At 49.3% G+C, this 11,931-nt stretch overlaps 1 protein-coding gene across 12 annotated transcripts in view; it reads left to right on the top strand.

The window, feature by feature from the left end:
- Mtss1 (MTSS I-BAR domain containing 1) overlaps positions 1-11,931 on the top strand; it is a 139,217-nt gene that overhangs the window by 86,153 nt on the left and 41,133 nt on the right. The window lies entirely within an intron of this gene.

The following is an 11,931-nucleotide window of genomic DNA, read 5'->3' as shown; positions in this document are numbered from 1 at the left end:
GGGTTGAAAATTTTCTGGGAAGCTCATTCCCTGCTCAAAAACACTATTCTTCTGCCCTCTGAACTCTGCGCTAGGGTTAGAGCACTTTCCCAGTAGAGACCTATCTATTTCTTTTGTCTTATACAAATCCTGCAAGGCGACAGTGACAGGCCGCCTTGAATCTGTGCAGGAGTGAATGGCAATGGCCGACACCCTCAGCATTACAAGCCGTAGGCCGCCCTTCCCATTTGTACCCCGAAGTGCAAGATGGCCGTGTTTTCAGGTTGCTTTGAATATTAGGTGTTTTGTTTGTTTTTAAGTCAAATGTGAGTGCTTGACTCAACGAGTTTCATCATTTGAGCCCATTTGTGGACTCAGCAAATGTCCAGTATGCAGATGAGGGGTTTTACGGGGACAATCAGAACACAAAACTATTTTAGGAAATCAGATTTATTTATGTTTACTAAACAGATGATGTGGCGTTTTCCAGTCACGGCAGCCTTTCCACGTGGTTGCTTGCAAAGGTGATTGATCAGTACGTTAATGGGGAACATCTGGGAAGTAGGGCGGGTTTAATGTCTGCACGAATGTGAGCACATGCGGTTGCATTGCATGGGGTCTTTGTAAGATGATGAACATTCGTGGGGTTCCCATGACAACAAATAAGGTTGGAGTTAAGCATTTGCAGCAGGATGAGCATATTTTGAAACAGCCACACTAAGGGGATGCTTGTGTTATTATTACAGTCCTTCAGAGGGTCTTGAATAATCTGATTTTGGGGATTAGCCATCACTTGAATGCTTTGTCTAAGCCTCCTAGAAGGACTGGTAAAGGCCAATGGGGTTGCACTGTTCTTGCTCCTTGATAGAGGAGGGTTCTCAGTCTCTGACCTTGCCATAGGCCTCTCTGTCTTCTCTACGTTGAAGATTGTTGACTTTTGAAAGAAAAAGAGAAAACTAAACTAAACTAAAGTGATCTGGGCATGGTAGTCCTTGCCCAGTAATCCCATCACTGTGGAAATTGAGTCCAGAAGTCCAGAATGGCAGCCAGTTAAAGACCAGCCTTGGCTGCAGTCTGAGTCTCTGCCTCAACAAAACAGAAATATACTTATGAACAGACACACACACACACGCACAGACACACACGCACACACACACACAGACATGCACACACACACACAGACACACACACACACACACACACACACACACTCAGACACGCACACACCTCGAATGTCCAACAGGATGCTTTGCTAGACATAGTGAGATGATTACTACCGTTATGCCAGCTAACCTATCCAAAATCTCCCATAGTTACCTGTGTGCATGTGTGCGCAGGCGCCATGGTTCACTCATTGCTGGCCGAGGAGGGGAGTCTTAGCTGAGAGAGCCAGGCCAACACCTGGTTACGTGTTACCTGAGACGACAGCAAGATGGATCCAGACCTGATGCCCGCTGTTCAAATGTGCTTTCGAGTCTTTCTGACTCCTCCATGAATGGTCAGGACTTTCCATGGAGAAGTGACCACAGCAGTCGCAAAGAGGCGGTCGGCGCAGCCCTGCCATTCCCGTCAGGCCTGGCCTTTGGGTCCATACAGGCCTGCTCTCCCAAAGCTGTTCTTTCTTCCCCCGAGAGGCAGAAGACCTCTTTCTACCTTTGCTCAGTTGAGACCCTGGCCAGGTTGCATCATCTCATCTCAGACATCTCAGACGAGACCCGAGGCGGTAAATATTTAATTGAGTTGTTTCACTGAGGAGATATTGTGACTCACGTGGAAACTAATCGCCTGCCTTTTCATCTAGCACTTAAGTAGATCCCTGCTTAAACATTTAAAGGTCAGAGTCCTGGGATGATTGTGTGGCTCCACCAGTTCCCTTGCTCTGTGGGTTTGGGTGGGGAGTGGGAAGGAGTTGCTGGTGGAGGAAGCCTGGCTGGAAGAGGGATTCCAGGGGCTTGGGAGCTTGGCCTTCCTCCCCCATTCTCAGAAAGAACATGGGGAGGCTGGACCTTGAGCCACTCGGTGCCTTAGGCCTTTCTGGCTACAATTCCTTCATCTGCAGAGCTCAGGGGAGCAGTGGAATTCAGTATTCTGCTTTCATTTATTTATGTTAGAACTTCAAGGATTTATGCATTCGACTTTAAATTTTTATTTTTCATACAGGAGGAACCGAAGGTCTTTTGAAATTCTGGACCTTTCCTCCGTCTGATAGTGCTGTCAACAGCAGGGCCTTCCTCACCAGCTCTTGATTTCCTCAGAGTCCCTTGTGGAGTCTTCTCCATTTCTCTAGGCAGCACACAGATTGAGAGACTATTAACTTTTCAGGTGACTGGCCCGTGCTCCTCTCAGAACCACTGGGTCTGCGTCCCAGGAGGGCGGAATTGAGACCGGGAGCTATCCAGGCCTCGCACGTACACCTCTGTGGGGTTTATGTGGGTCAAAGGCTGGAAATGAGTTATTGTGCATCCCCTGTGTGCTGTGACCTCTCTCAAGGTCTTCGGGATTTAGTCAGTCCATTGCTCTCTTCGAGTACCTCAGCATTTTAGAGGGGAGAACACCTTCTGTTTGCCAAAGACAACAGGGACCGTCTTGGGAGTGGAGGGCCACCTTCCCCTCGAAGCTTTGCATCTGTTGGAGCTGAGGACTGGGGGACATAGTGGAGCAGGGGGAGACAGGATGCTGCTTTCCTGGTGTTCTGGTGTCCTTCTGGAAAACAAGCCCAAAGCTTATGTCCCTTCAGGGGAAGTGGCTGTCAAGATGACAGAGTGTCAGCACGTATATGACTCGTCCTGAACCAGATGCATGTTTCCCGTGAGTTGCTGCTGTGAAGCCATGTGACCTTAGGGACCCTCAATCCGGGAAGTAGGAATCGGTGATCCTATCATCCAGCCGCAAGCGACTTTAAGAGCTACCAAACTGCAGACAGGTCTGAAAAGATAAACTGAGTCTATTTTGTGTAAATTTGTGGCACTCCCTTGCCCTCAGGGTATCCTTCCCCCATCCTTCCTAGTGATTTGTTCCTTCTTTTTTCCCCAACACTCAGCAAATATTTTCTGAGTGCTGTTCCGTGCCAGGCACTGTACAAAGAATGGAGCCTCCGCCTGTGTGAAGCTCCGTTCTAGAGCAGAGAGAAGTGATAGAGGCAGTGGGACTGCCCTCGGTGTCGCGGTGCCATGGAGTACAGATCTGGCTCAGATAGAGTAAGGCCTCTGCAGACAGTTCAGGGGTGCTGTTCAGTCTGGGTGGCACCCCACAAGGCCCTGGAAAGGTTTGTAAGCCGGCAAAGAAGACAACATCCTCTCAGGGGAGAGGCAGTGCCTCCAGATGTCTACAGGAAAGGGATGCTGTCACCTGTGGTATTGGCAGTCTGTGACAGCTCTGTTTCCCGAGAAGACTCAGGCGCCAGGTTAAAAGAACACGTTACAGCTCTACCCTGTTAACTTCAGTAGATGTCAACTCCATGAAACTGGGGCGAAATCTACCTTGCCCAAATATCACCCCTGCTAAGCACGTACAAAGAAAACAAGAAAAGCAAACTTAGCAAACATCTGTCTACATCATTCGCAGTTTTGAAGCACTCCATCCTCAGGGCTCGCAGCCGTCGTACCCTAACCTGCCACACACCATCACTGCAGAGTGCCATCGAAGGTGTGCGGGCGTCAGTTAGGCTGACTGGTGTGGCATCTGCTCTCTTTGTTCTTCCAAACCATACATCAGTGAGCTTGTTAACAGATGATCTTCCTGCTTCTCCTTTCTCATCTGGAAGGGCTCCTCTTGTGTTTGCCTCACTGCTTACAGGCAGGCAGCTTTGTTAACAGAGAGCTGCCCCCGTGGGGGAGGGGAGGCGCATGGAAAGAGCCTCAGACTTGGTGTCAGTTTTAAGGTGGAAAGAAATGGCTTTGAGATTCCCGGTCCTCTTTAGTCATTGCTCGGACACGGTGCAGGAAAGCAAGCATGACTTTGGAGCCACTCACCGTACCTCCTCCACCAGCCACCCCAGTCTTAGTTTGGTCAGTTGTAGGTCATGAAAACACTGTGCATGGTGGAAATTGGTCGTGTGATAATGGTGAGGGGTGTGGCCAGTGTCCATGGCATGGAAGTGCTCCTGAAGTCTCATGAGAAGAGAGCGTACTGGGGGCACTTTGCTGTTTGCAGAGTGGGTACATGGAAGGTGGTGGCCAGCTCTGCTCTGTCCCCATAGAGACCAGCAGCAGCTCCACTGACTTACATTAAGCAGCGATAGGTCTGACCCATGGGCTTTGGAAACCCCAGCATCCTATTGAGAGTTCACTGCTTCCCTGTTAGCTGTGGGACTAAGGTGGTTTAAGGTGTCAAGAATGCTGTTTTCAGAAGAGTTCAGGTTGAGTCTGTGCAGAAGGGACACTTTCACAGAATACACAGGACGGAGAAACCATTCAGGCCCATGTGAAGGACCACCACACCATGGTCTCTCTACCCACTTGTCTTCTAAAGTGGAGCGTTCCTCCCCAGTATGACTTACCACACGCACTGAACTACTCGTCTATCGAGATTGCTTGGTGTAGGTTGCCACAGGGAGACTGAGTACAGCGTAGTGGGAAAACTTCAGAGCCTCAGGTCAGGAGGATGAGGAAGCCTGAAGTGTGTCATCTTTGTTGTCTGTCTGTCTGTCTGCTTGTCGGAGATCTAATTCCTAGTCAGTTACTCCCACCTGACATATGGCTTCCTCAGGCCTTTGAGATCTATAAACTTCTGGCAAGCTCTGGTAAGAGTCTTGTGTAGCCCCCAGGGGCTTAGGGTGAGGCCGGGGACTAGAGGCCGGTCAGAGCCTTACTCCTCTGCCCTCTATCTGAATGCCTCCGATCAGAGCAAGTTTAAAGCATTACACTCTGGAAGATTTCTTTCTGGTTTAGCTGAGATCCCTTCTGTAATACCCTGATGACTTTTCCAGAACGTTCCAGGCTGTCATAGGTCTGCCCTAAGAAGCTAGTGAACTGGATGGTAGGTCTTTTGTAATTGGCTGGCCTGGGGTAATTGAGGTTAGCGAGTTTAAGAAGTGAATGATTATTTACATGCCACATGTTTGAATGTGAAACTTCTGGGGTCTTGTGGCTCTTTGGTGGGGACTTGCTCTGTAGGGTGGAGGAGTAGAGGCAGAGACCCCACCCCTTGAAGCTGCTCTTGGCTTCCTTCACCTGCCTGAAGGTCACTCCCTCGCACCCTCCCCTGCTGCACTCTGACCTGACAGCCTTTCTAGCTCTTGCTCAGCTGCTTACATAATCCCGATGGGGAAACGTCAGGATTTGCTGCGGACCAGAGGTCAGCTGGAATGCTCGTTCTTAGGCGTGGATTTCTGATTGTGTGCTAACTGATCCCTGTTCTCACAAAGATTTCAGAATTTGAAGTGACAAAGCAATCAAGATTGCCTTTTCAACAGCTCAGTGCTCAGGGAGTGGACTGAGAAAGGCTTAATTCTACCCCTGATCCTATCGCTGCCGGTTCTAAGTTGCCACTGCAGAAATCCCTCTCCTCAGAAAGGGATGCTGTGGAAGAATGGGAGGCCATCCTGCTCCTCTCCATGTGCCTGTGATCCCCTTATGTCTTAATGCCCATGGCATTACACAGTGGCTCTCAACCTGTGGGTCCCGACCCCCTTGGAGTGTCAAATGACCTTTTACAAAGGTCACATATCAGATACCCTTCATAAAAGGTGTTTACATTACGATTCACAATAGTAGCAAAATTACAGTTAGGAATCACAACGGAGTGATTTTGTGGTTGGGGGGGTGACTCGAGGAACTGTATTAAAGGGCCACAGCATTAAGGTTATGAACCACCGTTTTAACTGCTTCTTTACACCTTGACTACAACTGACAGCAGGGCTGGCCTCATCCACTTCTGTCCCTTCCATGTCCTGCACTGACCTCCTGAGATCTAGTCACATCATCCAGCCAAGTACAGGATGTCAGAATGCACTGAAACATACTGCGGGCTAACTTCAGGCCGTGCAGAGCGAAGCAGATGGGGAGTTTTTACTGCCTGGAGCAGGAGACTGACAACGACCCCAGAAGCACCAGCAACAAGAAACACACAGGGAACAGAACCTGAGCCAGTGTCCCTCCTCCACACTCACAGCAGAGCAGTGCACACCTCTCAGACTGTCACTGTCACAGCTCCATGATGGAAGTCGGGAGCTCACAGTGCTTCTGACTCCATGCAGATCAGCTGTATGATATGGGCAGAGATGACGTGAGACCATGAAGACCTTTGTGCAAATGGGAGTGAGAATCCAGGGAGCATGGAAGGGCCTAGAGTTGAGACCCTGGGCCCAGCCTACTGAAACATCAGGAACCCTGGAAAAGGGTCTGTTGCTCTAAAATTATATTTTTAAAAAAATGCTTTCTTTTATCCCGTACTAGGTCTGTCACCATAGTGCCTCAAGATATCTGGTAGATATCTTCATCTCAGTCAGCAAAGCCTCTCACCCGCTTTGCTCCATCCCATATCACACTGCTGATGACTTCTCTCTGAGCCTGGCTGCAATCTCTCTACCCATCCAGTTCCCGAGGCAGGCTGCCACCATGCCAGACATACACATCCCAATTCCGTGGCGGCCTAGTGTCTCCACCACCACACACTCTCTTGAGTTCAATTAAATCTCCACATGAAAGAACACACAACACAATAACCTCTGATCCAGTTGGTAAGATATAATTGCCCACCTAGACATACAAAGCCCTGTACACATCCATCCCTTAAGAACATTCATAACAACCTGTAAATGTGCAGAGAGAGGAATCTTAACATCCGCCTCCATGTTCTCTCGGTTGTTCCTCCTTTTCTTGCTCCAGTCTCCTCCTCTCTAAAACTTTTCTCTTGCCCATCCTTCCTTCTTGTCCAATGACAGGCCTCATTCTATCTTGTACCTGCTTTCACCTGCATAATGACATCATCCTACAAGGGTCAATGTCTGTAGACTCTCCCATTACTCTGAATATCAGGATCCAGCACTGACCAGGCTGGGGAAGGAGGGAGAATCTTCTTAGTCTCCCTTCAGCTTCTCTTTCCTAGCCATCCCAAGAGCAGAGATCAAAGTTGTGTTGACAGCTGAGATTCTTTGAGGCTCTAACATTTAATTTTTAACTGCAAATGCACATATGGTTAACTTTACGTATCAGCCGTTCCTCAGCACACAGTCACAAGTGGTTGTCGTATGAACGGTGCTGAGCCTCACATCTCCAGAACTTTATCATCTTGTGGAATCAAGATACCATTGCCCAGAATCAAAATTCTTCCCTGGTCCTTCCCTCACCAGGCCTTGGTATCCACTATTCTCCTTTCCGATTCTACAGATCTGACAACTCTGCGTGACTCAAACAAGCAGAAGACACAGTATAGTATCTGTCCCTTAATGAAGCGATCCTTTTACTGACAGGATGTCCTCATCTTTAAGGCCTCCTCAGTAAACTCTGCCTCCTTCCTTAAGGCTGAATGGGTATCACAGATGTTCGATATGAGACTGCAGAGGTGACTGCCGTGCCACAAGCATTGTGCTGCTGGGTCTCTGTGGCCATGTGTGCACATCCATGTGCTCTGTCACGTGGATAAAAAGGGCACAATTGCATTGTTTTCTCTTCTGTCCTTCCCGTTTGGTTCACAGACTAGCATCAAGTGGCTTGGTGCTGTTTCTCTTTAGAATAGCTGTGACCATTGCAAAGTTCTCAGTGGCATGGATAGCCAGAAACCAGTGGTGTGGTGTATCTGAGACCTGGAGATTAGGCCTTCTGTCTGACTCTCTGTCTCTGCCTATCTCTGTGTGTGTGCACATGCACAATTACCTGTGCACATCTGTATACATGGAGGCCAGAGGTTAATGTCAAGTGTTCTCTGTTGCTTTCCATCTTCCTTTGTGAGATAGGGTTCTTCCTCTGAATCCAGAGTCTCAGGTACTCTGGCTGGCCAGTGAGCTCCACGTACCCTTCCATATCTTGGGACTTCCCTTTTGTCCTCAGTCATCAAGCCTGGGGGAAGCACCCCAGCCGGCAGGCAACCTTTTGTCTGAGCCAGGTAACACCTGTCATGGATGCCAAAGAAGTTCTGATATCATTCTAAAGCAGCCTCACCCAGCCTTTGGCTACCCCAACTCCAGATGCTGAAGGTTCTTTACAGAGTGGCAGCAAGAAACTGCAGGCTCACTGTTGAGAATACCATTTGGTAGGTCCCTCGGCCGCCCTTGTCCTCTGGCTAGCAGTTGTTGTCATGGTAACAGATCTACTCCCAAGCTGGCTTTCTAATGGCGTAGAAGGGACTTGACACTTCTTCCTGAGGTTGTTGGTAATTATCTTCTCAAAAAATAAGTTCTGGTTATTGGAAACATTTTAATGGACCTGGTTCTATCCTTTGGGGGAACACATTCTTTGAGCTGCTCCCAGTTTTCTTTTTCCCTGTACATGTTCTTTTAGGAAGAACTGTTATTCTCTTGTTAATACCCTGCTTTTAGTAGGTGTGTAAATACTTAACTTTATTTGAAAAGCAGGCAGAGTAGCCTATGTTGAGTATCTGTAATTAGATTAGCTATTATGTGTGCACATTTTCAATGAGTTTTTCTCTCATAGACACAGCTTACAAACTTAGGGTCTTGAAATCCTTCGTCCCTTGGTCCTCCCACAAGCAGATGGAAAGGTCCCCTGAGTGAGTCTAACCTGTATTCATCACTCTTTCTAGTAGCACACTTTTTATCCCAGCTGCCAAAACATTGGGAACATGCTTCCCATGTAGTTAATTTCCCTGACCCCTTTTACTCCTGTTTCTCCTCAATTTGCAAAGGCCTGTTGAGCCTTCCTCCCAGCCCATAAACCTCAGTAGACACTCAGAATTCAAGGATGGCTTGGAAGCAGTTGCCCTCCTAGGAGGTCACCATGTGACGGAGGGCATGGGCCCACGGATCAGGAAGTCCAGGACAACATGACAAATGTGACAGTGTGCACATAAGAGGAAAGGTGCAGACCAGCCACCACCCTGGTCCCTCTTGTGATGGTTAACACCATCATCTTGACAGAATCTAGAATCACCCTAGAGACAAGTCTCTGGGCATGCCTTTGAGGGAGCCTCTTGAGTAGGTAAATTGCAGCGAGAAGACTCACCCTAACTGTAAGAAAGAAAAGAAGAAAAAAGCAAGCTGAGCACTGGCATTCATTTACCGCCTCCAGATCGGACACTGTGACCAGCCGCTTCAGGCTTCCAGTGACACCATTTCCTGGCCACCCTGGACCCTCAACACCCAAACGCCATTAAAGCCTCCCTCCCTTTATTTGCACCTGTCACATAGGACTCTATAATCTCTTGATTATAGCAGCAAGAAAAGCCACCGTGCTCCTCCTCCCCCATCTTCCTGTGTTATATGCAGGCACCAGAGGCCTCTGAACTGACCTGATCCTCTGCTCAGCACGGGTGGGATGGGGTAGGGTGGGGGTGGGGGCAGCCCGACTCTGCATCACTCAAGACCACAGAAGAAAGGAGAGTGGAGAGGCCGCCAGGACCAGTTGCTTTCTGCTCAGTATCTGTCTTCCACTAAACCACTTTGCCATCAGGCAGAATTTGGTCCCTGAAGCTTGTTTTCTCTAGACCAGAGTTGTAATTTCCGCCCATTGGTAGGAGGGCACCCTGCTGAGAGCTCCCATCTTGTTTGGGCTGGGACACTAAAGGGAGGGCCAGGGAGCTAAGGCAGAAGCCTCGCCCGGCAGGCCTATATTTTATGGATCACAGCCTGGCAGTCAGTCACATTTGCTGTTTCTATTTCAAAGCTAGAGCATCTGGTCACCTGTACACACCTCTGGGGTTCCAGTGTTCTCAGAATTGGCAGAGTTTATGGGCTGATGAAGTACTCTGGCCCCTCCCATCACAGGGTGGTTACATACCATCTAGCGGTGAGTCGCTATCGTTGGAGAACTGGTTAGAAATGCTGACCCTCGCACCCTCGCCAGCCTGACTGCCGAGGAATGGCAACCTTTATGCAGATTGACGTCTTTAAGAAACTGTTCCCTGATTCTAGTGCTAGGCCTGCAAGCCCAGGGGACGCAGCCTTGTGCTGGTCCTGCATTTGTGCAAACAGACTCTCCAACCACCCAATCCCTGGTTTGTCACTGGGTTATCTGAATGCAGCCATTGCTACCCGATGATAATTAGCCCAAGATATGAAAACTCAATTGTCATCCTTGGTTTTGTCTGTGTTTGACTTTTTTTTCCGGAGCTGGGGACCGAACCCAGGGCCTTGCGCTTCCTAGGCAAGCGCTCTACCGCTGAGCTAAATCCCCAACCCCGTCTGTGTTTGACTTTAAAAGACAAACGAACAATCAGACCAGATGAGTGCATTTTTGCCTAGACCTTAACCTTTCCCCAGGGCTGGGGCAGGAAGCAGTAAGACTCCCTGACAGTATGGCTGTAGGGAGCCACTCTACACACCCCACAGTGGCCATAAATCAGACCCGACTTGTCACTGGGGTCAGGCCATGACCTTGACAGAGCAGCACAGGCCATAAGTTACTCTGCTTCCTCTCAGAACACCAGGCTAGTCCGAGTCCCCTCCCCCAATCCCAGGGCTTCTGGCTTCCTGTCTTATAAATGAGTGCTGAGCAGTAGCCGGCTTAAACCATTCCCAAGGGATCAGCCGCTAGATGTGCTCCGAGTTCGTTCGTGGGGATCAGGGGCTAGGAGACATTTTAGGAACTGAAGGTTGAATTTTTCTAACCTCTATGGTGGACCCACCTTAAACTCTGTAAGCTCTAAATCCCTGAACAAATACGTTTTAAAGGATTTTCACTTCTATTATTTTTTTATTTACGTATTCAAGTGTGTGCATGTGTGTGTCTGTGTATGTGAGTGCAGGTGACCTTGGAGGCCAGGAGATTCCCTGGAGCTAGAGTTAGAGGCAGTTGTGAGCCACCAGGTAGGGGTGCTGGGAACTGACCTCAGCTCTGTACGGTCAGTACTTGCTCTTAGGCCTGACAGTCTCTCAAGCTCCTAAGTTGTAGGTTGTAGTTTCTCCTCCTCCTCCTCCTCCTCCTCCTCCTCCTCCTCCTCCTCCTCCTCCTCCTCCTTCTCCTCCTCCTCCTCCTCCTCCTCCTCCTCCTCCAGAGACTGTCACATTGCAAACACTCAGGAGACAGCAATTCTGGTGAGCTAGGTGAGAGACGACTAAAGTTTATACACACTGGCCCAGTTCAGGGTGCACAGAGGCCCCTTAAACAAGCAGAATCACTTTTCGCCTGAAGCACATGAGTGTGACCTCTGATGAGTAGGTGTTGGAGGTTTCAAAGGCCCATGTTGTCACGGGGTATGAATGTTGACCTAGTCACTGATCCCAAACTTCTGTTTCAATCACGCATCTTCCAGCTACCATCTAAATGATCTATCCGATCTTACACGCCATGAAGGCTGCCCGGGAGATAAACCCAGAGCTGGCTGCTGTCAGCCTCCCCAACCGTTACATTTGGGCGACTAAGAAAATGACATGTGGTTCATCCATCAGACCACATCTGCTTTGCTGGCCGAGCAGGCGTCCTCCAGTCTCCCTTTCCTGGCTCCAGGAGGAGCCTTTTTCTGTGCCCACGTGGCAGAGGCTGACCATGGCAGTGGGAGCAAACGTCGAGGAGCCTGCCACACTTCCTGGGAGATGGTCTCAGGGTTTTCCATCACGGAGGCAGCCCCACATCTTGTTTGCTCCTGTCCTGGTTTTCCATGGCATGAGCTTGTCACGGCTCCTGTTTCCACAATACCGTTCTCAGGTTGCTTTTCAACAGCAACAAAGAAAGCAGAATATTGGTCTTTGTGGCTGCCAGTACCGCGCGAGCCAAAAGCTCGTGCCTGCTGGTCTGAAGGCACCAGATGGTGGTGGAACTGTGTGGTTTTGTTTTCCGAAAAGTTGTGAAGTAGGAGACACTGAAGTGGGGGACCGGCTGAAAAATTGTCATCTGATAA

This window comes from Rattus norvegicus, chromosome 7 (assembly GCF_036323735.1).
Source record: "Rattus norvegicus strain BN/NHsdMcwi chromosome 7, GRCr8, whole genome shotgun sequence".
Lineage (NCBI taxonomy): Eukaryota > Metazoa > Chordata > Mammalia > Rodentia > Muridae > Rattus > Rattus norvegicus.
This window is presented reverse-complemented; position numbering and strand designations above follow the sequence as displayed.